General features: G+C 40.9%; 1 protein-coding gene across 2 annotated transcripts in view; it reads left to right on the forward strand.

Annotated features, from left to right (window-relative positions):
* RAB11FIP4 (RAB11 family interacting protein 4) overlaps positions 1-22,928 on the forward strand; it is a 219,212-nt gene that overhangs the window by 158,863 nt on the left and 37,421 nt on the right. Inside the window, exon 1 of one of the 2 annotated variants that reach the window (XM_039343594.1) lies at positions 3,159-3,289. The exons of the other annotated variant lie outside the window; for it this stretch is intronic. The gene's annotated coding sequence lies outside the window, so the exon portion shown is untranslated. Of the gene's footprint in view, positions 1-3,158; positions 3,290-22,928 lie in introns of those variants that run through there. 2 annotated transcript variants of the gene reach the window in all.

The raw sequence follows: 22,928 nt of genomic DNA on the forward strand, positions 1-22,928 counted from the left end.
GATATTTAAGGAAGTATTTAGAGAGCAATCAGATCTTGAAAAGACTAGCCAGAATATTGTAATGTGTGTTATGCATGAATGGTAAGCAACTTTTTCTGGTTCTTGAACAACCCCAAAACACTTCTCCTGTGTTTTGGCAGTATACAATTTATCACACTTTAAATAACACTGCTATTATGAAAATGAGGAAGGAAGGAAGGAAGGAAGGAAGGAAGGAAGGAAGGAAGGAAGGAAGGAAGGAAGGAAGGAAGGAAGGAAGGAAGGAAACCAGCCAACCCAGCTTGAACTTTATAGATACAGGAAAACTGCAAGCTATTTTTAAACTACATCATGCTGGCACATTTGATGCAGCCACTAGAACCCATGACATTTTCCCTCTTGAACACCCACAGGAGAAAAGTAATGTAACACTTGAAATGGAGAAAGGTGAGAGAAAATAGCAAGGAAGAAACAACTACTCAAGGTTTTCTTACATTAAGAAGAAGCGCTCTTAAGATTTAAGGCCTGTGAGAAAAATTGAGTTTGAGGGAGGCAATACTATTATGGAAACAGTAGGTTAACTTGTAGACAGATCACCTGAACTCATCACATGGATCTGAGTAGAATAGCTGGCCCATTTTACCACTGAGAGTAAATTTTTATTAATACCAGTATTTATTTGTATCCTGCTTTCATTATTTTTAGAAATAGGTCAAAGCAGCAAGGATACCCAATCCTTTTTCCTCCTTCTATTTTCTCCACAACAACAATCCTGTGAGGGGGGTTGGGCTGAGACTGACTGGCCCAAGGTCACCCAGCCATCATGCTGAACTCACAGTCTACTGGCTTCTAACCTGGTGCCTTAACTACTAGGCCAGGGGTAGGCAACCTTGGCTCTTTTATAACTCGTGGACTTCAACTCCCAGAATTCCTGAGCCAGCCATGCTGAGGGGAAAGGGAGAGGTTTCCAAGCTGAGCCATGCTGGCTCAGGAATTCTGGGAGTTGAAGTCCACGAGTCATAAAAGAGCCAAGGTTGCCCAACCCTGCACTAGGCCAAACTGGCTCTCTCAATAGCTTTAGTAACTTTTTTGGCAGCCATATGGAAATAGTTTATGCATTCTTGCTGGGTGGCTTTTCAACATGCCAAGCTAGCCTGCAGTTCTGGGGTTCACTAGAGCTATTCCATCCAAGCACTAACCAGGCTCATTACCTTCTCCACTCAAATGATGCCATACAAATTTTAAAATGGAGGCATATTAAGTGTCAGCCTTCGAGGAAAAGGCTGATGTGCTGCCAGTTCCCCATGACTTTTTAAAACAGTAGTTTCCACAAGATCAAGCTCCAGGCGACAATGAGCCCAAGAGAGAAAGAAGAGCAGACAATGAGCCCAAGAGAGAAAGAAGAGCAACTGAGTGACGGAGCAAATGATTTGCATGCCAAGTTCTCACCAGACTCAAATTCCACCACCTCCAGGTGAGACTAAATAAGATTCTAAGTCAGAACTGAGGTAGAATTACTACTGACTGCTGCCGATTAATATAAAAAGGACTGTCAACAATGTGGCTCATTGCCACAGATAAATAGCACAGCAAAAATATCATTTACTCTGGTTTCTTTTTGGGGGAGGCTAAAATGTTTATAAAGATTGTAAATATGGATGTATGAAAAGAGGTAAGTTAGAAAATCAATAGTTTCTTTTTTTTATTCCAGTTTTTGATAGTTTAACTGCTATCAAACTTGTTTACTTTCTTTTACCGATGTGTGCAAAAACATCAAGTAACAATACAATGGAGATCTGAATACTAATTGGTTTAAGATCAAAACTTTACTGTATAACAAATAATTTGGCACAATGTGTAGTTTTTTTTTTAATGTTACATTCAGTTCTGGATGAAAATGTCAGTTATCTAGTCTATTTTTGAAAACCTGAAGTGATGGAGCACCCACACAGCACTGACATCCTAAATAGTAATTAATATTGAAATACTTTTCTTATCCTCAACAATCTAACACTGGAGTGTTAGTAATCTTCAATCAATATTGTACAATTATTGTATTGAGATTGTTTTTTTTTCTTTCTTCCATTCAATTGTGTTGGGTTGTCAGAGACTGCCTGGAGAAGTCCCTGCAGCTTTCTTGGCAAGGTTTTTCAGTCCTGGTTTGCTATTACCTCTTTCCTAAGGCTGAGAGGAAGTGACTGGTGGCCCAAGTCACCCAGTTGCTTTTCTGCCCAAGTTAGGACTAGTACTCATCATCTCCTTGTTTCTAAATCTAGCCTGATGCCTTAACCAAACTGGCTCTCATTGAAATTTACAACAATATAATAAAAAAGAGAGAAAATGGTTCATTTAACTGGTTTACTCAGACTACTAAATATGGTTTTCTGCATAAACAATCTATACAGTATGCAAACCTAAAATCAAACACAGAAATGCTGCAAAGTATCAAGGCTGTTTCTTATTATCCAAATAAAATAAATTTTGCATCCCACTGAAACAAGGAGCATCCCTTATGAATTCAAATTCGACTTATTAAGAACTTCACTGCGGGCAAGTCCAAAAGATCAAGTTCAAATCTTGAGAAAGGAGAGATTTTTTTTTTTTTTTTTTTTTTTTTTTACAATTTCTCAGAATGTTCCTCTTCCATTGCAAGAATTCATAACGGGTTGAATTTAGCTGTCTGCTGGCAGAAGCACGTAAGCTGCCCTATATCTTATACTCCCGTCCGAGGAAGGAAGATGCCAAGTTACACGAAGCGTTTTGGAACCGCGTTTCTACTCAAAACTCAAGCCTTAAGAGGTCAGCCGGACTTTGCCCTTTAACGCGGCTGTTCAGCTGCAACCCATCCCTTTTAGCCGAAAGATTTCCACCGCTTTTCACAAGGGTCGGATGTTAGCCTTCAGCAAAGACTCCGATCCCCCGCCGGCGGCGAGCAACCAACGGCCAGCCCGAAATGGCCCGCCTTGACCTCTTTTCAAGTTATTATTACCTCTCGACTCTTGACTCCACCCCTTTTTGGAATCTTTGCAAACCCCGCCATTGTGATATCACCGGACGGATACAATGAAGCGCTCGGGGCGCTTAGCAACAACAAGCCGTGGGGTGGGGGCGTGGGCGGAGGCGGAGGCGTGGCTTTCGCGCAACTACCAACTGTTGCCCAAGGTGGGGAGGAGGAGGAGGAGGAGGAGGCGAGCGGGTTGAGGAGGCTGTCGGTCTTTCGCTGGCGCTGCGGCTGAGCCTCTTTTTGCTCTCTTGAGTGGCTCTGTGGAGGGGGAAGGCGGACGGGAGCGTCGCCTCGCCGCTGAGCCAGGTAAGAAAAGGATGGAGGGCAGGAAGGGAGGCCGGCAGGCCAGCCGGAATGAATGGGGCGAGGAGAGGCGGAGTTACGGACGGGCGGAAGAATGAGGGGAGAAGAGAGAGACTCTCCCTTCTTCTTTTTCTCAGACCTGCTGGGAAGTTTGAGGGCGATTAGGGGCTGGCCTCTTTGTGTGGAAGCTGTCTCCCCCCCCACACACACACACCTCACCTCGCATATGGATTTGGTTTGAGCTGGGCGGACTGGCGGCTTCCAGTTAACCTGCTTCTCCTTGTCACGCGTTTTTCTTTCATCATCATCATCATCATCATCATCATTATTATTATTATTATTATTATTATTATTATTATTATTATTATTATTATTATTATTATTATTATTTAATTTGCCCTTCTGGCATCCAAACTTCTCGCCGCGCCAGCCCTCTTTGCGACGCATCTGGTGCTGGGCAGGCGTCCAGGACTGCACCGACTGTCGCCGTCCCTTGTCCGCGCGAGTTTTAGCCCTCCCGATCGGGGGTGGGCGGCAGGCTGGGAAAAGGCTGCCCGTTCGCCACCCCCTTTCGCCGCAGCCTGTTCCGTGGGGAAATCGGCCGTTAGAAAAATTGTTGTATTGGGGAACCTCAAGGCATCGGCGGAACAAAATTCCAGAAAGGGGGAGGGGGGAGATCCTCTTTTGTTAGCGCTTGGTTAGTTTTCTGACTCGAGGGAGCGGGACGCGGGGCGGGGGGGGGGGAGAGAATGGTCGAATACCCAGTGCAGTGGCAGCTCATGCAAGCTGAATATCGGAATGGGGTGTTTTTTTTGGGTGGGGGGGGAATTGCTTTATTTTTATTTCTGAATTTGCGGCACGAGTTGGTTTGGAAGAAGAGGGCAGAGACGCAACCTGGGTGGGCGAAAGAGCCCTGATCCGTGACCTTTTCGGGGTGCTTTGGCCGAGTGTGAGATTTTCTGTTGTTGGGAACCCTTGGGAAGGAGGAACGCGTCCAGGGATTAAAGAGACGCATAATAGTCTCTCCCAATCTGCAATTTTATAGTGGCTGAATGGGCAAAGTCGTGAATCTTAACATAACTTTTAAAGAGTCCCCTACCTTGGCTAGGAACGGTTCCGGAAAGAAAATTTTAAATTCTGTACATCTAAGAATGCAGATCCTTGAATCTCTACTGGAGTAGGACAAATATTTTCTTTACAATGCAGGATTTATCTCTTTTAATTTAAAGACTACTGTAGACTCCCTGCTAGCTGAAGAGCTAGAAATTGCTATACTTGCTGGCATCTGATGGTAAAAATCTGATACTGTATATTCCGTATATACTCGCTGGAAGGGTGCTACATTAATTTATGTTTCTGTTATATGCAGTCGTGTTTTATACATATGCTGTGAGAAATCAAAAGCATTCCTATATTTTACGGGTTTGTTGCCAAACCTGGTAACAGTTAAACAAAGCATTTTGTCCTTATGGCACTGGGATTTGTTAGTTTGTTAGCTTACAATTAAAATGGTAAGAGGTACTGTACTTACAATTATGGAAATAACCTGGTAGTTTTCAGCAAGAATGCCTGTGTTCTCCAATACATTTCTTTGAGGCTGTATGTGTGTGTAGTCATCTATATCTGCAGCAATACTCAGAATGCTTTATAAATTTTGCTTTTTCACATCAACTCCGTGAGGTATGTCCACTTAACATTACTCAGGTGCCTTCTTATTGAGCATGACAGATAGATTATTTGAGCCTTAAGTAGCCCTATGCCAGGGCGATCTCTATGGTAGTTGACTGCTTTTTCAGTTTAATAGATTCTAATTCTATCATATCAATAATCCAGTTTGGGGGATGAAGTAAGAAAGTGGATTGTAACCACATAATGGTTAAAAGTAAAACAGGCTGGGTGGGTGATGAAGCATTTTTGCAAAAGATTGATGTATTTAAATGTTCCCCTCGTGTTTGCTAGTGCTGTTTGAAAAGACTTGAGAAAGCAGGCTTTCTCACTTCCTGGGCTTCCATTTTAGATTTTCATTTGTAGCCATGTAGAGATTTAGAAAAAGTTGGCTTGTGTAGGGTTGTCATTTCTGTGATCCTCTAAAAATGAAAATGAAACATGAAACTACAATATAGCTTAATGTTTGAATTGTAGTTGGTGGGAAGTGTTTCTAAGAAATGGATGAACCTGCCTCACGAGTAATGATTGCATTTCTGCCCAATTAGGATGTTGAGCATTTTCAGTATGACTATAATTCTGTTACCATTTAAATAATATTAGATGAGTTGCCTTATTTTCTGCTAGTGATGTTAGTTTAATGTGCCTGATATAAATTAGCTTGGTCTTGTTTTGTATATCAGTGTTTGACAATGAGTGTGCTAGTGTGCTGCTTGTACTGTTGAGTTTTGGACAATATGTTGTCTTGCAAAGTAGTGGCTGATTCAGCTTACAAGAGCAGCAGAACGGGATCAGGGTGAAGTTCGGTTATTTGGCACATTTTGGCGTACATGTCAAAATGTGCCAAATCTAATGCTGTCCATGTTTCAGCAAGGAATGCTGAATATAGCAACAGTGTAACTAAGGTTGGTAGCCTAAGTGATCACTTCTCTATATTATATGAAATTGATTGATTGATTAACTTTGATTAATCTGTTATGATGCCAGTTGCAGGTCAGTATCCATCTGGTAATGACCATGGCATGTTAAATATAAGAGATGTAAATGCTAAAATTAGAAAAATAAAATTAAAGAAAAAATAGACATAGATCTAAAATATGTTCTAGAACACAAGAATTTGTGCCAAGTAGATTTTGAGGGTATAGGAAAATAAGATTCCGTAGGTTGGTGCTAATTGAACATTGTATTTCAACAAATGGTGATAATAGAAAGAATCAGCACTTGGTCTGAGGGGAAATTGTGCTACATTCTAATTTGATTGGGACTGAGTGGAAATCATGCTAGGTAATGAACACGAAGTGATAGGTGGGAAGAAGATGAGAGAATAGAAAAAATGCATCAACTCATTTTGAGATTCAAGAATGAATAAAAAATGTGACTGGTGACAATCTGCTTAGAAAAGAGAAAAATATAAATCTAAAAGCAAAATTGAGTCAATTGTTTATGGACGGAAGAATGACAGAATTAGAGAAGGATGCATGGGGGATGAGATGCAGTGATGGTGAAGGAGGCTATTTATTATTTATTTATTTATTTATGAGACTTATATACCGCTTTAAGTGCAAGCACTCTCTAAGCGGTGTACACCAGTAAGCAATGTATATTTTACCTACCCCGGAAGGATGGAAGGCTGAGTCAACCTTGAGCCGGTGAGATTTGAACCGCTGACCTGCTGAACACAGTCAGGTAAAGTGGCCTGCAGTACTGCACTCTAACTGCTGAGCCACCTCGGCTCATATTATTTGTAAGAAAAATGGGGAAAAGGAAATGATTCCTACAAAAATCAGAATGAAAGAAAGGTAATTGCCAAGGATTTGCTCAAAGGGGTAAGACATGGTTAAGGTTAAATAAGACAGAAAATAGAGACCAATTCTAATGGAAATAACATGTTTCATAAGTGAGCAAAGATGGCTAAACAAGCCCTCAGAAGGGTGAATGGAATTAAAAATGAATTATTTGCAATGAAACTTAAGTGGAGGAATATTCAAATGAATATTTTAGGAATGTTTATGGGAAGAGTGATCAAAGAGTGGAACTGAAACAATTGGTTTAAGCTTTTGTGTCAAACAATGATAGAAAGGAAATCATACATATGATAATGTTTGAAAATGGTGAGACTGCCAGCAGAGATTGTGTGAAAGCTGAAGCAAAGAGTATTTCGTCCTGGAGTTCCAGTGTGGCTTATTTAATACAGGTTTGTATGTGGAGGCTCAATCTGTGGCTGATAATCGGAAAAAAGTTTTCTCTTATATGAAAGGCAAGGTAACAAGGATGAATGCAAAAAGTACAGAGGGACCGGTGAAAGTGTACCCTGGAAAGAGTTGGCAGGATTTTCAACTCAAAAGCTAAGAGACAAGACAGTCAGCAAAATTTGAGAAATGTAATGTGACTTCATGCCAAGCAAGGGATGTGTAACCCACATACTCACTTTTCCACAGGTCATTGAGAAATATATGAAAACAACAAGAAAATGTACTGAATATTGTTGATTTAGAGAAAGCGTAAGATAAAGGCAATTGGCTTAAATTATGACAGTTGTTGATGAATGGTTTGAAATTGTGCCTGCAGCTGGAGCTTAGTGCCATAAGAAACAATCATTTCTTGTTGGATTTCCTGTATGGCTATTGCATTTTTCAAATTTGATAACTTTGAGGATTTAAATAAAAAAGGCAAAAAAATAGTCTGGCCAGTGCACTTATTGAACGCTCCCTCTTTATCCAGACTCCTCTGTTAAGCTAATCTTCATATGGAAATACGAAAGGAAGAGTGAATAGTAGGCTTGGTGGGTTAGAGATGTTCACCTCTGCCCAACACTTTGAAAGCTTCATCTCTCTCTACCTATGAAGTGTACTGAACTGAGCTCCACGTTATGCCACATTTCGAGTCCAGCTTCCTGTTGAATTAGTAAAGTAAATGAAGAACACTCCAGACTGAAAGTTGGAACCATTCTGCTGCCTTCCTCTTTTTCTACTGGAAATGCCAAATTTCACAAGAGGCTGTGAGTGTGGGAGGGATTTGCTCTTGTTTGTTCTGCAAAGGAGAGTTCACCTTCAATAATGTTCCCTGGTTGGATAAAGTTGCTCCAATCAGGGTTCCTCCTATTTGGGGTTTGAGAAACAATGACCACTCCTTCACATAGCCCAGGGGTAGGCAACCTTGGCTCTTTTATGACTCATGGACTTCAATTCCCAGAATTCCTGAGTCAGCTATGACTCAGGAATTCTGGGAGTTGAAGTCCATGAGTCATAAAAGAGCCGAGGTTGCCTACCCCTGACATAGCCAATGACCCCCCTTGATGGACTTGGGGTCCATGGCAAATTTTTACCTTCCGAAGTCACACATAATATATTCATATGCTGTAGCTGGTTGAGAGATGGTTGACTTACCAGGAGGTCTGTTAGAAGCGGGAGTCATGAAAATGTTTGTATTTCTCTCCTTTTACATATGGGTGTTCTGTTCCTCCCTTTCCTGTGCCCGTCTGATGCAGACCTATATTGAGCAGCAAGAAAACAGAATGAAATGTAGGAGGAATTATATTTGTGTTTTGCTGTTAATTTATTTATTTATATGTATATATATCCAATTTAGAAACTGCCCATCTCACTCACAGAGGGACTCTCAGAGATGTACAATTACATTAGGAGGCAATTATATTAGAGGGTAATTTAATCAAGAATAGAATAAAGTAAAATTAAGTTAAAAAGGCGGCGGGGGGGGAGGCCTTCAAAATGCCAACCGGGCCCACAGCTTTGTGGTCCTCTGTGAGCCCCAAGCAAGTCAATAGAGCTGGAACTTCAAACATTTCCAAAGGGCCAGGAGAGTGGGGGCCCACCTCACCTCAGGCAGGAGTGGGCTCAAAATGGGAAAGCAATGGCAGAGAAGAATTCTTTAACTGGCAGGGTTCACAACATATCCTTGCTGTGTGACCGAGTGGGATGGGCTGACGTAATGGAGCAAAGATGGTTCCTTAAGTAGCCTGGCCCTATGCCATGTAGGGCCTTAAAAATGATAATGAACACCTTGAATTGGATCTGGAAGAAAATGAGCACCAATGCAGCTTGTGCAGACCCGCCTTGTGTTTAGGGCACCCATGATTGGTCACATGGCCACATTCTGTACCTGCTAAATGGAGAGAACATAATTCAGTGGCTTTGAAATAGTTGTGAAAAGAACTCAAGTCCATGCTGCATATGTCCTCATCTCATGTGACATTAGCAACAAAAATCAAGGGCTGCCATGGAAAACATACTTAGCGATGTGTAGGAAACAAAATAATAATAATAATGCAACCATAGTTTTCCTTGGTTGCAACATCTTGACATGTGTGATGGCAATAGAACCCCATCTATATATGTTACCACACATGAATTGCTTCTGCCTTAAACTGAGGAAAAATTAATTTCACCCATCAGTTGCCATGATAGAAAATGAATCTGTTTCCTGACCTGTCCTATAAAATTCCTAATTCATTGCAATACAGGTAGTCCTTGACTTATGCTTATCCATTTGAAGTGGAACTGGTTCCAAAATTTTGATGATCTCCTCATGGTCACATGACCGCATCTCACATGCATGGCAACGGCCTGCATTTCTGGCTGTTTGCAGCATTCCATAGTCACCGGGCCATGACTTCTGGCTTTCAGCAAAAATGCGCTATAGCAAACAATGGGTTTGCTTAAGGATCACAGCTGAACTTAACAACCATTGTGGAAAAGATTGTTGGTCACATGGGTGAACCGCTTTACGACCAGCACATCTTACAACTGTAATGGGCAGACTTCCTTATGGTCATAAGTCACAGATACCTGTATATACATGCATCCTTATTGATACCATAACACAGAGGTCTTCAAACTTGGCCCTTGTAGGATTTGTGGACTTCAACTCCCAGAATTTCTCAGCTAGGCACGCTGGCTGAGGAATTCTGGGAGCTCAAGTCCACAAGTCCTAAAAGGGCCAAGTTTGAAGACCCCCTGCCACAACGGGTTTTCTCTTATGGGCCATATTACTCCATGACATGCTATTTTACTTCATTTTTGCATCTCTAATTTTCAGAAGAAAAGCCTCTTCTCATTTTTCCACTAAGAAAAAGATCTCTCTAGTGTTCTTCCTTCTTGTTCCTCCAGGCTTGAAATTTCCTCCTGGTTTTTCCAATGCTATTTCAATGCTTCCTTAACTCTAGTGAAGTCTCTCCACTCCCCCCACCACCACATGATTTAGGAGACATTGAAGAGATTAAATCTTTTAGAGTTCCACTAAGATTGATTTTTGCTTGACCATAAGCATATATTGCCTGAATTTCTTTCTTCCTATATACAGGTAGTCCCAAACTTAAACCACTACTGTAGTTTAATGCTGCAGGATCCAATCTAAGCCAGTCCCTGCGACAAAAGGTCTAGTCTTCCAAGCTTTCAGACTTTGCATTTACAGCTATTGTCGTGTATAGCCCAAATCCACTGATGATTGGGAGTGGGGAATGTCAAGAGAGATAATTATAAAACTGAGAAGAGAGAGAGAGAGACTCTGAATTAAATATGGTTCAAAATTGGAATAAAATTTATAATCTGGTATTTTTTCTCTCCTCAGAGCAGCTGAATTGTACAAAGCATGAGAGAGCATGTAGCCAACCATGAGAGAGAGAGAGAGGGAGTGAGGGAGGGAGGGAGAGAGAGAGAGAGAAAGAGAGAGAGAGAGAACTTTCCTGATGAAGGGCTCCAGCATGAGCCTGAAAACTTGGAAGAATAAACCTTTGATCCCGGTGACCCACTCAGACTGGATCTTGGAACATTGTCCTGGGACATGTATATCTACCTTCATTTGTTTAATGACCCTTCAAAACTACAGTGGCACTGAAAAAAAGAGACTTATGAGGTTTTTTTCATACTTACAATCATTGCAGCATCCTCACGATCATGAGATTAAAATTCAGACGCTTGGCAAGCGGTATGTATTTATGACAGTGGCAGTGTCCTGAGGTTACGTGACCACTTTTGCAACCTTCTGACAAGTGGAAGCCAGGTTCACTTAACAATTGCATTACTAAGTTAATAACCGCAGTGATTCACTTAACAACTGTGGGAAGAAAGATTGCAAAATGGAGCAAAACTCATATAACAACTTCCTTGCTTAGCAATAGAAAATTGGGGCTCAGTTGTGGTCGTAAGTTGAGGACTACCTGTATACTTCTCAAAGCTTGTTAAGTGCCTATGATTTAATCAGTAAATACTATACCAGTGATGACGAACCTTTTAGAGACCGAGTGTCCAAAACCCGGACTCGCCCTGTCCCACCACCCTGCTCTGCCCCCCATCCTGTCCGCTTCACCCCCACCCAGCCCACCCGCAGGGCTGTTGACCTCCTCCACGGCCTGCCGCAGGTCACCCAGGCAGCCCAGCAGCACCATGGTGGCCACGCCCTCTGCCCGCACCCCGCAGCATCAACTGCATGAGATGGGATGCGACGGCGGAGTCTCGTCCCTGCTGCCCGGCTACCCTGTCCTTTGCTGCGCTGCTCCATGCGGGCCACACTCGGGGGCAACTCTCCTCCAGGGGGTTGCTGATGAGGAAGGGGCCGCGGGGGGAGATGAGACTGGGGCAACAGTGCACGTGCCCACAGAGAGGGCTCTGAGTGCCGCCTGTGGCACGTGTGCCATAGGTTTGCCACCACTATACTATACTGCCCTTGATTGTTACCGATGACTCAACCTCCTGACCGTTGAAGCTCTTCCAAATGTTTCCTCTGCTACTATTTCTAATTTTCTTTCTTTTTGTTTTTTATTGCGCTTTTATTGCCCTTAAGCTTATCTATATACAAGAAATTTATTTGCAGCTGGGACAGGTGCTGATTATGCGACAGAGTGAAAAGAGAGGTGTCTGTTCTTTACTTCTCCCAATTCTGGAATTTAAACTAAAGTTCCCCTGTCTTTTTCTCCTGTCTTCACAAGCTACTAATTTTTTTAACAGCCAATATGGTTATATGGTGTTTGCATTATGTATATCACGTGTCATTACATTTCAAATAGAATAAATACATTGTTGTTTTTTCATAGCTACTAATAAGTCTTTGATGAATGATCAGCTGTGACTTTTGAATGGGCCAAATATATAACAACCCTACTGTGGCCTAGTATGATGGCAAGTTACGGCTACTTTTTAAAAGAGAAGAACAGCTAAACTACGTAAAAAAAATAGCACATTTTCATCTAAACAAACAAAAAAAAAGTTCTTCCAGACCAAGCAGTATGGCAAATCAAGATAGAAATATGGATAAGTAGGGTTTTAATTTTCCAATCAGTCACTGGAATTCTACCTGGTCATAATATATTTTCATATTTGGGCAACAGACTTCTTATTGCATATGAATAATCAAATTGCTCATAGTTTTTTTAAACCAACATTAGCCAATATTTTTTTTCTTTTTCATATTTGGAACAATGTTTTTTTTATTTTTAGCCTACTCCAAATTGGCCTTCTCTTCATTTTGCAGTCTAAATGTTTTCCTATCCTTCCAAACGTACTTTGTCAATATTCACACTTTATTATAGTACTTTTACAAGTATCACCTTGTAGTGTGTGAATAAGATGCAAATTCTGTGATAGATTTTTGTGAATCTTAAAAGTGCATAGTTATATCCTTGGTGTCAAGACAGAAAGCTATAGTTAAAAACATTTCATAAGTTCCAAAAGTTAAGTGACTTGTTATCTTTTGCAAAGGTGAAAAAATGTGTTAAATGAATTTATGAACAATGGTGTATACTGCTGTACTTTTAAGTGTTACCTGCATCAGGATGGATAGTTTTTTTTTAGTGAAAGTATGTCCATCCATATGCAATTTGAAATTGGTTTATGTGGTTTATAATCTGGATAGCAGAATCGGTGCCTGGTTAAGTCTTGGAACTGTATGTTGGAAGAAGGCAATCTCAAACAGTATCCATATTGTTACCAAGAATTGTTTTCATGTGATCAATAGGAATCAAACTTCAGAATGTTTACCTATCAAATATAGATGTTCAGCTGTGTTGGCTTTTTCTTGTATAGCAGAATAGATCTTACTTGAAGCTAAGCTAAAGGTGATGTTACAGTACTTACAGCTTGCCCAGATGAAGTGTTCCTGTGGTCTGTCATGGGGATGGATCCAGATTAAGCTTCCTGAGGTGGAAAGCTCCTTTTGTAATGTGGGAAGCAGGGGTGTTCTCTAACAAATACTGGGGGGAAATCATCCTCTTCCTCTTCAAACTCTGATTTCTCAAAGCCTTTTCTTGATATTTGGAAAGTGGGGTGAGGTGTGGGCTGTTCTGAGCAGTGGCTGAGTTGGAGCTGGGTCTGCAGATGGAGCCAAAACTGGCAAATGCCACAGATGAATCTTTGGAAGCATTCGTTGCAAAACTTAGCTAGCTGTTTTAGCTGGTGGGATGAAAATTAGATAGCAGACCTCTGTTTATGAATTTTGACTTGAGGAATGGAATTTTCCTGTGGGAAATCCAATGCATAATCTTGCTACAAAGAGCAGCAGACCAAACAAAAAGTTTACCATACGTGAACCTGGTTTTTGATCAACCATCTGAAGGTAAAAATAGAAAGCTGTGTCATAGCCACATAATTAGACTCTTTCTTTGTTGCGGCTCTGACCACATGCCAAGCCCATCATTTCTCCTCTCCCACAAGTACAGAAATCTGGATTGTGGTGAGACTCATCTGATCAAGGGCAGAAGAGAGAGGCAAACCATCTGTGTGAAAACCTTTAAGCATCCGAAATATTGTTAAGGGTACTTTGGGATTTCAGGGATCTGAACAACCTGTTTATAACAAGGACTGTTAATCTTTTCAGGCCCCACAGCACCATTGTGTAATCTGCATGATCTCACATAATAGCAAATGCTTTCCCACTAATTGCTGTAGATCAAGTAAAACTTAAGACAGTCTCACTGTGTTACAAAGAGGCTTGTTTTCTGTTAGAGAACTGGGAATGTTTTATGCAGCTCACTTAAAAAACTTGTGGAAACTTTAGGAAGATTTTTAAAAGCTTTAGTTTAATAATAGAAGCAACTCACAGTTATTCTCACAGTCAGTCAGAGCAACCTTGATGGAGTAGGATATGGGATTTTGGACTCCCCTCCATCCTGCTGGATTTTATTAGCCCTAATTATGTATTAGCCAAATTTGTAGAGCTGACCATCTCACAGAACATGACTTTGGGCAGCATACAGTTGAACCACAACACATATAAAAACAAGAAATGTAGAAAATACAAAGTTCAGATTAAAAAATAAAGATTATAAAAACAAATGCACAAACCCTAGGCAAGGGGAGAATAAAATGGCTACCTCATCAATGGAGCCAACTAGACATGTCTCCAGTTCCCTGGGAGCCCCAGGCCTGATAACATAACCAAGTCTTGAAGGGCTTTCCGAATGTCAAAGGAGATGGAGCTAGTCTAATTTTGGGAAGAAGAATGTTCCATAAGATGGGCACTCTGGCAGAGAAGGAACATTCCCTGGGACTCCTCCCCCCCAATGTAGATCTTGCAGTGTGCCCTCTCTGCCAGATCAAATGTGGTGGGCTGATGGGATCAGGGAGAGGCGGTCTCTCAAGTAGCCCAGTCCCATGGTACGAAGGGCTTTAAAGGCTAAAACTAGCATCTTGAATTGTATCTGGAAGCCAATTGGCAACCAATGCAGCTTGCTAGCTTACCTCAACATCACAGATTTTTTCAGCATATTTTTAAATTTAATTTTATTTATTGATATCCCACCAGATCTGTGACGTTGAGATAATCTAGCAAGCTAGTTATATATGGACAGTTAAATAAGGTGATGTAATCCTCATGTTCTGTCACACACACACACACACACACACACACACACACACACACACACACATTTTGGTATGCCTTTCCGCATATGTAGGCTTTCTAATATTTCCACGTATTTAGGCTTTCTAAATCAAACCTTTCTCATTGCCTTCTTTATACCATAGGACAGTGATGGCGAACCTATGGTATGGGTGCCAGAGGCGGCACTCGGAGTCCTCTCTGTGGGCACACGTGCCCTTGCCCCAGCCTTGCCTCCCTGTGACCCCCTCCTCTCCAGCAGCCCCCCTGGAGGAGAGTCGCCCCTGAGTGTAGCCCACATGGAGCAACGCAGCCTAGGACATGGCAGCCAGGCAGCATACACAAGACTCTGCCCTCACACTCCATCATGCAGTTGATGCTGCAGGGCGCAGAAAGAGGGCGTGGCCGCCATAGCGCTGCTGGGCTGCCTGGGCGATCTGCGGCGGGCCCTGGAGGCGATGAGTGGTCCTGTGGACAGGCGGGGCAGGGGATGAGGGGTGGGGCAGGGGGGTGGAGTGGGGGCAGGGCCAGTTTTTGGGCACTCGGTCTCTAAAAGGTTCGCCATCACTGCCATAGGACTTGCCATGTTCTTGCTTTGCAGCAGGTGAGCAGTGCTTTACTATCTACCTGATAAGGATTGCAGTTCTTCAACCCCGAGTTTCTCAAGGAAAAGAAAGAATATGCTGCTTTTAAACCATTCTTTTCCACAGCACCAAACAAGATGTTTCAAAGCAAATTTCTGAGTGATTTATAAAATCAAACAAATCTTTTTTCTTCTTTTCATTTATCTTGCCTTATATTTGGTGAGCGAGTACAAAGGGTACAGGACTTGTTTTGAAACAAATTGTACTTTTCTTTCAATTAAATAAGCATTTTTTTAAAAAAAACTCTGAAAACAGAGCTAGCTTAATAGACATAATGAACATAGCACCAAATTGATTCCATCATTGTGAAGCTTTTCAACACAGCTATTTATATTTTGAATATATTTGTTAATTGGCCTTTAGAATATTTGTTCAAATGAATTAAGAAAAGTTTAGTGATAATCTGCTCCAGCTACTTCTCAGGACAATCCATCCACTAGCAAACTTGAGGCCACCAGCAAATAAATAATGGCCCTTATAGAATGCTAAAAACAACAGCAAAATGTTTAACGTTCTTCACGATGTATTCTCCTACTTCGAGTATACTCTCTTGCTTCAGACAACATTCTTGTCATCCTTCTAGATTCTTTTTACTCTTTGTCAAGACCAGGTGGGTCTGTCTTACCCAATTACGCGAGCCTCTCTATCATTCCTTTCATCCCATTTCATTTGATTCCTCATTGCTTTGTGCATTTTTGTATATGCATTTTTCTACATATTAGGTACAGATTTTTTTTATTCTTCCTTTATGGTCTCACCCCGTTGCTAAAAGTTTTTTGGCTTTCTGGCTTCTTTGAATTACCCCCACTCTCAGTTTAGAGTCTTTTTTTGCCTCACTTTGGAATGCTCTTCAGTCTTTGCTACCTCTTCTCCCTTGCCAGTATTCAGGGTGTCTCCTGGTTAGGATTGATGTGCCTAGAATATTGGATATTTTTAGGACTGCAGTGGGAAAATAGTTCTGTGCTGTAATGGCTGCTTTGTACCTTAGGCACTTTTGAAAACTGTTACTAAGGTTACTTTTGCAGCACATTTGCAGGAGGAAAAAACATCTACAGGTTGAGCGTAGGTGTAAAAGAAAAAAGTGTAGATTTTTTTTCCCATTTTCAGCTTACTATATACAGAGCAATTGCATATTCAACTCTCTGCTGAAATTTAAAAAGTTGTCCCGAATTCACCGAAGCACCAGTATATCAGAGCTGGAGAATCTGCGGTTACTCAGATGCCAGTGAATTTATTTCTCAGCAGCTCCAGTGCCTGGCCAGTGATGAGATAAATTGGAGCAACATCTGAATGAGATTCCCTATCTTTAATTGAGATTATGGTATTTATAGTATTGTTTAGAAAATGTTTGCACCATTTTTAAATGGCAAATGTGGGGTTGAAAGGTATACATAGATTAGACAATGAACCTAAATATCTTACAGAAATTTTAAAAAATCCTTTATGTATTCCTATGAGAGAATATGGAGTACTTTCCTAATGGAAAAGAAATGTTTTAAGAGGCCAATATCCTCCTTATCATTGTTCTAAATCTAATGTATATTAGCAAACCTGATTTAAAAAAATTGTAATCCTAATTCAGATTTCCATTCTTTTTTTCTTTTTTTTTGTAAAAAAAGAATTATGTTACGTAATGCACTGTCATCAAGTACAGAGATATTATTCTGGATCTGCGCAAAGTGTTCTCTCCTTATGTTTAATTTCTTTTTTCCCGAGCCGAGGCATGGTTGGAACAACCTAATTCAATTTCACCTATTTATAAATAAAACACTATCGCATTACTATCTCAGTTTTACTTGGAATTCTTGTTTTCTTTTCTAAGTGCAGGATAGAAACATAAATAGGCTTAGAAGCTAAAAAGCATTAGGAGTAGATACAGAACTCAGAGTTAAAATGTATGATTTATAAGAATGTGCATGAAATATGAAAAAAAAAACATTTCAAGCTTGGGAGAAAACATTCTTGTTCAGAATGCTTCTTTAGAACGTTCTGAATTGGCAGCGTTTTAATGGAATGTAACTGAACACCTTGAATGTTCTGAAATCTTTAAAAGAATGCTCTTGGTTCCTTGTTTTACCTTAAGGCCACAGAAATGGGTTGCGATGTAAGCAATATTTACTTACTGGTTGAACTACAGAGAACTTGTTCTGTGTTTGTTTTTAATGAAATGTTTTTTTAAAAAAAAATTCTCATAGAAAACAAAGCAAATTTTTAAGCAGTTCCCCCTCTTATTCTGTATGCACAAATGGCCCCCAAAAAAGCCTAGGAAACAGCAACCCACAGTATGATTCATTCCAGCAGAGCTTATAAACATAGTAACTAAAATACAGCTATCAGGCTGTTTGCTTGAAGATACTTTTCCTTCCTAATAACACAGTTATAGAACATATATCTGTATTTAGCAGTTTGACAGCAGCACTTAGCAAGCAAAGGTATGAAAACCCCAAAGTGGGAACAAAGTGCACATGCCAAAGCGCAACAATAAAGCAAATGCAATATAGTCTCTTGTGTTTTACAACTTAGAGCCTACAAATTTCAGAAGCATTATTAGGAATATTTGTGTGATGTGTACAGAACGGATATTCCATTGTCTAATGGCTACTTTGCTAACACGTTCTTCAAGCAAAGAAAATTATGCCTATATATACATGGATATCACCAGATGGAGCACCCAGAAATCAATCTGACAATATAACAGGGATGAGAAGAGCTCGGTTTTAACAACATAGATGTGGCCACAGGTTGATTATGGAACACATAATGTGTTCCACTCTAATTCAAATTGAACTAGAGTGGAAGAAAACAATTACCCAGTTTCCACAATATGCTCTTGAATATACACGCACCATTTTCAAGGAGAACAGGAATTACTTTGCAAGTATTGACTCTCATTGATAGGGAATGCAAGAAAATATGGAATAAAAAAGAAGTTGTTAACAATGAAAACCAAAACAAACTGCCAATGGCAGAAGAAATCAAATTGGATATTAAAACAGGAAGAGAAGAAATCAAATTGGATATTAAAACAGGAAGAGAAGAGAAGAGAAGCCAAACCCAAGAAAATAAAAGAATTTTGGAAGGAACTTAACAAATCGTTTCAGGGAGCTGCCTATAGAGCAGGGGTGTCAAACTCAATTTCATTGAGGGCCACATCAACATTGCGGTTGCCCTCGGGGGACGGGTGGGTATGGCCTACTGGGTGGGTGTGGCCTACTGGGTGGGCATGGCCAGTTCTACATCGTTTGCGTCAAGGGTGCCTGTGGGGGCCTGGGCAGGAGTGGGACATATCTGGGGGTCTCTGGCAGAAGGGGGTAGAACTGGGGCAAGCGCCAACGCATGGTCCACTGGAGGAGCCTCACTGCCTGCTGAAACCCCTCCCTCGGAGCCCATCAAGCCGGATATGTGAAGTAGACAAGAGCCATTTGCTGGCCGCTTCCAGGCGATGATGCATTTCTTCATTCCTCACAAAGGGTGATACCTCCCCAGCATGCACCCAGGGGGTGGGGCTAACACAGCAGGGGCTGGTTCCTCGCTGTTTCCAGATGGCCTTGTGGAGCTAAGACTGAATGTGTTTCAGCATAGATGGCCACCACAAAATTGTACATTGGCTCCCGGCTAGCCTGGGCCAGGGCCAAGGCAGTGGGGGCCATTCCCTCACTGTGTCCAGGATGGCTTCGCGGGCCACATCCGGCCCCTGGGCCTTGTGTTTGACATGTCTGCTATAGAGCAATAGTATAACAATATCAGTAAAGATACTGGGAAAAGAACATGGGAAAACAAGAAAAGACCTGCAAACTCAGAAGGATGTTCCAATCTCAGATTAGTATGCTAAAGGACGTCAGTGGATCTGATTCACAGGATCAATCATAGATGGAAGAAGTACATAGACATTCCATAAAGTAAATATACCAACATGGAAGATATCTTAAAAGCCGAGGTGGGGCAGCAGTTAGAGTGCAGTACTGCAGGCCACTTTAGCTGACTGTGTTCAGCAGGTCAGCGGTTCAAATCTCACCGGCTCAAGGTTGACTCAGCCTTCCATCCTTCCGAGGTAGGTAAAATGAGGACCCAGATTGTTGGGGGCAATGTAATATATATATATATATATATATATATATATATATATATATATATATATATATATTACACCGCTTAGAGAGTGCTTGCACTTAAAGCGGTATATAAGTCTCATAAATAAATAAATAAATAAATAAATAAAAGATACTCTTTTTTTTTTTTTTTTACCATATAGGAGGAGAGCCGTATTAATCTATGGTGCCAAAAAGCCAGAAGGAGTCTAGGGCAGTGGTTCTCAACCTTTCTAATGCCGCGACCCCATAATACAGTTCCCCATGTTGTGGTGACCCCCAACCACTTATACATCACTGGGTGCCAGGGGCGTGGCCAAAGAAAAGGGAAAAAATGGTGGACAGCCTTGTTTGGCGACCCCTGTGAAATGGTCGTTCAACCCCAAATGGGGTCCCGACCCACAGGTTGAGAACCACTGGTCTAGGGGGTGTCCCCTCTGACTAACAAACTAAGATATGTTTTTCCCCTTATTGCTTTGGTAATGGATCTTACCTGTCTTCCTTAACTCTCAAAGACTGGAAAAAGATAACTATTTAAAATTGAAAGAAGTAACATCAGTTACTTGCGCTATGAGGAATACACTACTCTGATAAAAATCGATTGTGTTTTCAATGCAAAAGTCAAGGAATTATTGACTATGGTTAAATGCAAATATGTAACAACATAACCTAATCTAGCAAGATGCAGCTTATTATGTGAGCAAAAATGAACAGCAATGTGCTGTGACACATATATTTTTCTCCTGATAAACTGTGCAGAGAGAGTAGCTGAATATATATTGAGGGAAACTGGATTGGAAAAAGATGGGCATAACTAGAAGACGAATCATCATTGCACTATTGACTCTACTGTGCTAGCCCAAAATGCAAATGTTCTGCAAGGGCGAATAATGAAAGTCAAGGAGCAGTATGGGGAAAGAAATAGGACTATGATTAACTATAAAGAAGACCAAAAGTACAACAGATCCAGCAACTGAATTAACAATGAAGACACTGTAATGGTGGATAAAATGCTACCATTTTAGGATTAATTATCAATTGTAGAGGGCTACAGAAGCTACAGGGGAGCGCTTGGTAGGATAGCAGTGAAGGCCTTGTAACAGATGCTCAGATGCTGTGGTGTGTCTCTAGTTAACATGCAGGCAATGCTAAACAGGTCCCCTCTACTTTACAAGCTATGCTTGAAAACATTTTTTTTAAAAAAAAAACAAACCCAAGCATTGTGACTCTTAGATTGTTTGAACAGTGCCACTCAAAATGGTCCTCTTTAGCCTAGAGAGCTTGGAATAACACAAGTGTTTTGGAATGAAATTCTTGGAGCATGGGTGTTTTGATCAGAGCTTGAAATATTAGGGAACATGTTTTAAGCTTTGAATGTTTTGCAGGGTCTGCTTAGCCTGGGCCTGAAGTTGGTCATTAAGAAGAGTCAAACCTCGTTAGTAGTGGTCTGCTGTGTCTTTTAGGTATACCAAAGCTGTGGGCTGGGCTGAAAAGCTGAAAGAAAGCCTGAGGGAGGCTTGCTTTCTTATTGCTGTCAAGGAAACTACCAAGAGGTGCTCAGGGAGTCATCAGGAGTCAAACATGAGTTGAGGAAGACTTAACCTGTTTAGAGTAGAAAAGTTTCCAGGTTCAATCCCAGCTATTTCCCAGATTATTTTTAATCATTCTTTGAAAACTGGAAAATACTGCCTTCTGCAGAAGAACGAGGGATCACTGATATGAAGTAAAATAAGTTTTTAAAATAATTTGGCTGCAACTGTCTTGAAATTCATAGGAAAAGGAAAAAGTGTTGATAAATCCAGTTATTCTATTTATAGGAGATTTTAGCTCTTATAAGATGTTTTGCTTTCTCACCCTGCCACAGATTATCAATGTTGGGAGAACTCTTGTGATGGGGGTGAGAGGAAGTGGGGACAGGAGATCCCATTGGACACTTGCTTTCTTAAAGATTATGTAAAATCTATCTAAATCTCTACCCACCAACATTCTTTATTAGATCATGAGGATGACTTGATCCAACAATGACTTTTGTTAATTTAGTTTTACAAAACAGCCTCTAGCAGAACTGGAAATACACATACACACATACACACATACACACACAAAGATGGGGGAGAATGAAAATTTTGGAATAGTAAGTTGCAGTTGCAAGTCATACAATGTTAGTATGTTATCAAAGTGTGGAGTTGTTAGAAATTATCAGAAGGATCTGAGATCTGTGCAGAGTTTAATAATAAACACATCGCTGTGCATTTGCAAAAGCTCAGGATAGTTGTGTGTTGTATTGAGGACCCTGCGTGATCCTTGTAAAAGAAATGTACCAATTAAAACAAAAAAAACATGCACATTTGGCTAGGTATACTTTGCATTCCCTTGTTTAGGAACAATATTGTCATACTGCCACTGCACCATATAAATACTAAATTACCTATTTAACCTGAATATAAGCTGCCCGGTCTTTTTTTTCCAGTGCCATTTAAAGGTATTTTTTTTCTGATTTGAGATTTCTTTAGTATATTCAAAGAGCCTTCAATTTTGGATGGCAACTTTCATGTTAAACAATATACCGTATTTTCTGGTGTATAAGACAACTCGGCGTATAAGACAACCCCCGACTTCAGAGAAGATTTGCATGGTTTAGAAAGTCATCTTATACGCTGGAAAATACGGTACTTCCTCCTCCACCCAATCAAAACAACAGGTAGTGCAAACATTCTTGTGGTTCCTGATCTGTTTCCGGATCCCAGATCACTCCTGTTTTGGCTTTTCCCTCTCTGGCACCAGAAACTCAGTCTGTCTCAGTTTAAAACTGCTAAAAGGAACACAAAGCCACTTTTCATTGTTTGCCCTCTGCCCCACATATTTCCTCTGTGAAAGCAAAGAGATTTCAGGCTACCCCTGAAAACAGCTCCTCTGCAGTAATACAGTGGATTTGTTTGTCTTCTGTCTATTCTAGTATCTGGCGTTGAAAGTGATAGGTAGGCCTTGACTTACAATCCATCCAAAGTTCCAATAGAACTACCTGGGGGGGGACGGGTACTTGTGAAGTGGATTTGAAGTTCCAGCAGTCGGGGGTTGTGTAACTGTATAGTGTATAGTTGTGTAACTGTCACCAGCTTCTGACGCTTGGCAACTGGGCTGCATTTACAGCCATTTGAGACATCCTGCAGTCACATGACTGAGTTTTACAATGGTTTTACCCAAAACAGACATTTACTTTCGGTTTTCAGCTATACTACTGGTCCTTAATGACCACAGCATTTGTTTAATGACCACAGCAGCAGCTTTACAATTATTGTATTCATTTCATGACCACTACAAAAAAGGTTGTAAAATTGGGCCATGATAGCAGGCTCCATTACAGTTGTAACTTGAGGCCTACCTTTATATTAATCTGTCCTTAGTGATTTACAACAT

The sequence above is a fragment of the Crotalus tigris genome, unplaced genomic scaffold (genome assembly GCF_016545835.1).
Source record: "Crotalus tigris isolate CLP2741 ecotype Arizona unplaced genomic scaffold, ASM1654583v1 scf7180000017865.1625608, whole genome shotgun sequence".
Taxonomy (NCBI): Eukaryota; Metazoa; Chordata; class Lepidosauria; order Squamata; family Viperidae; genus Crotalus; species Crotalus tigris.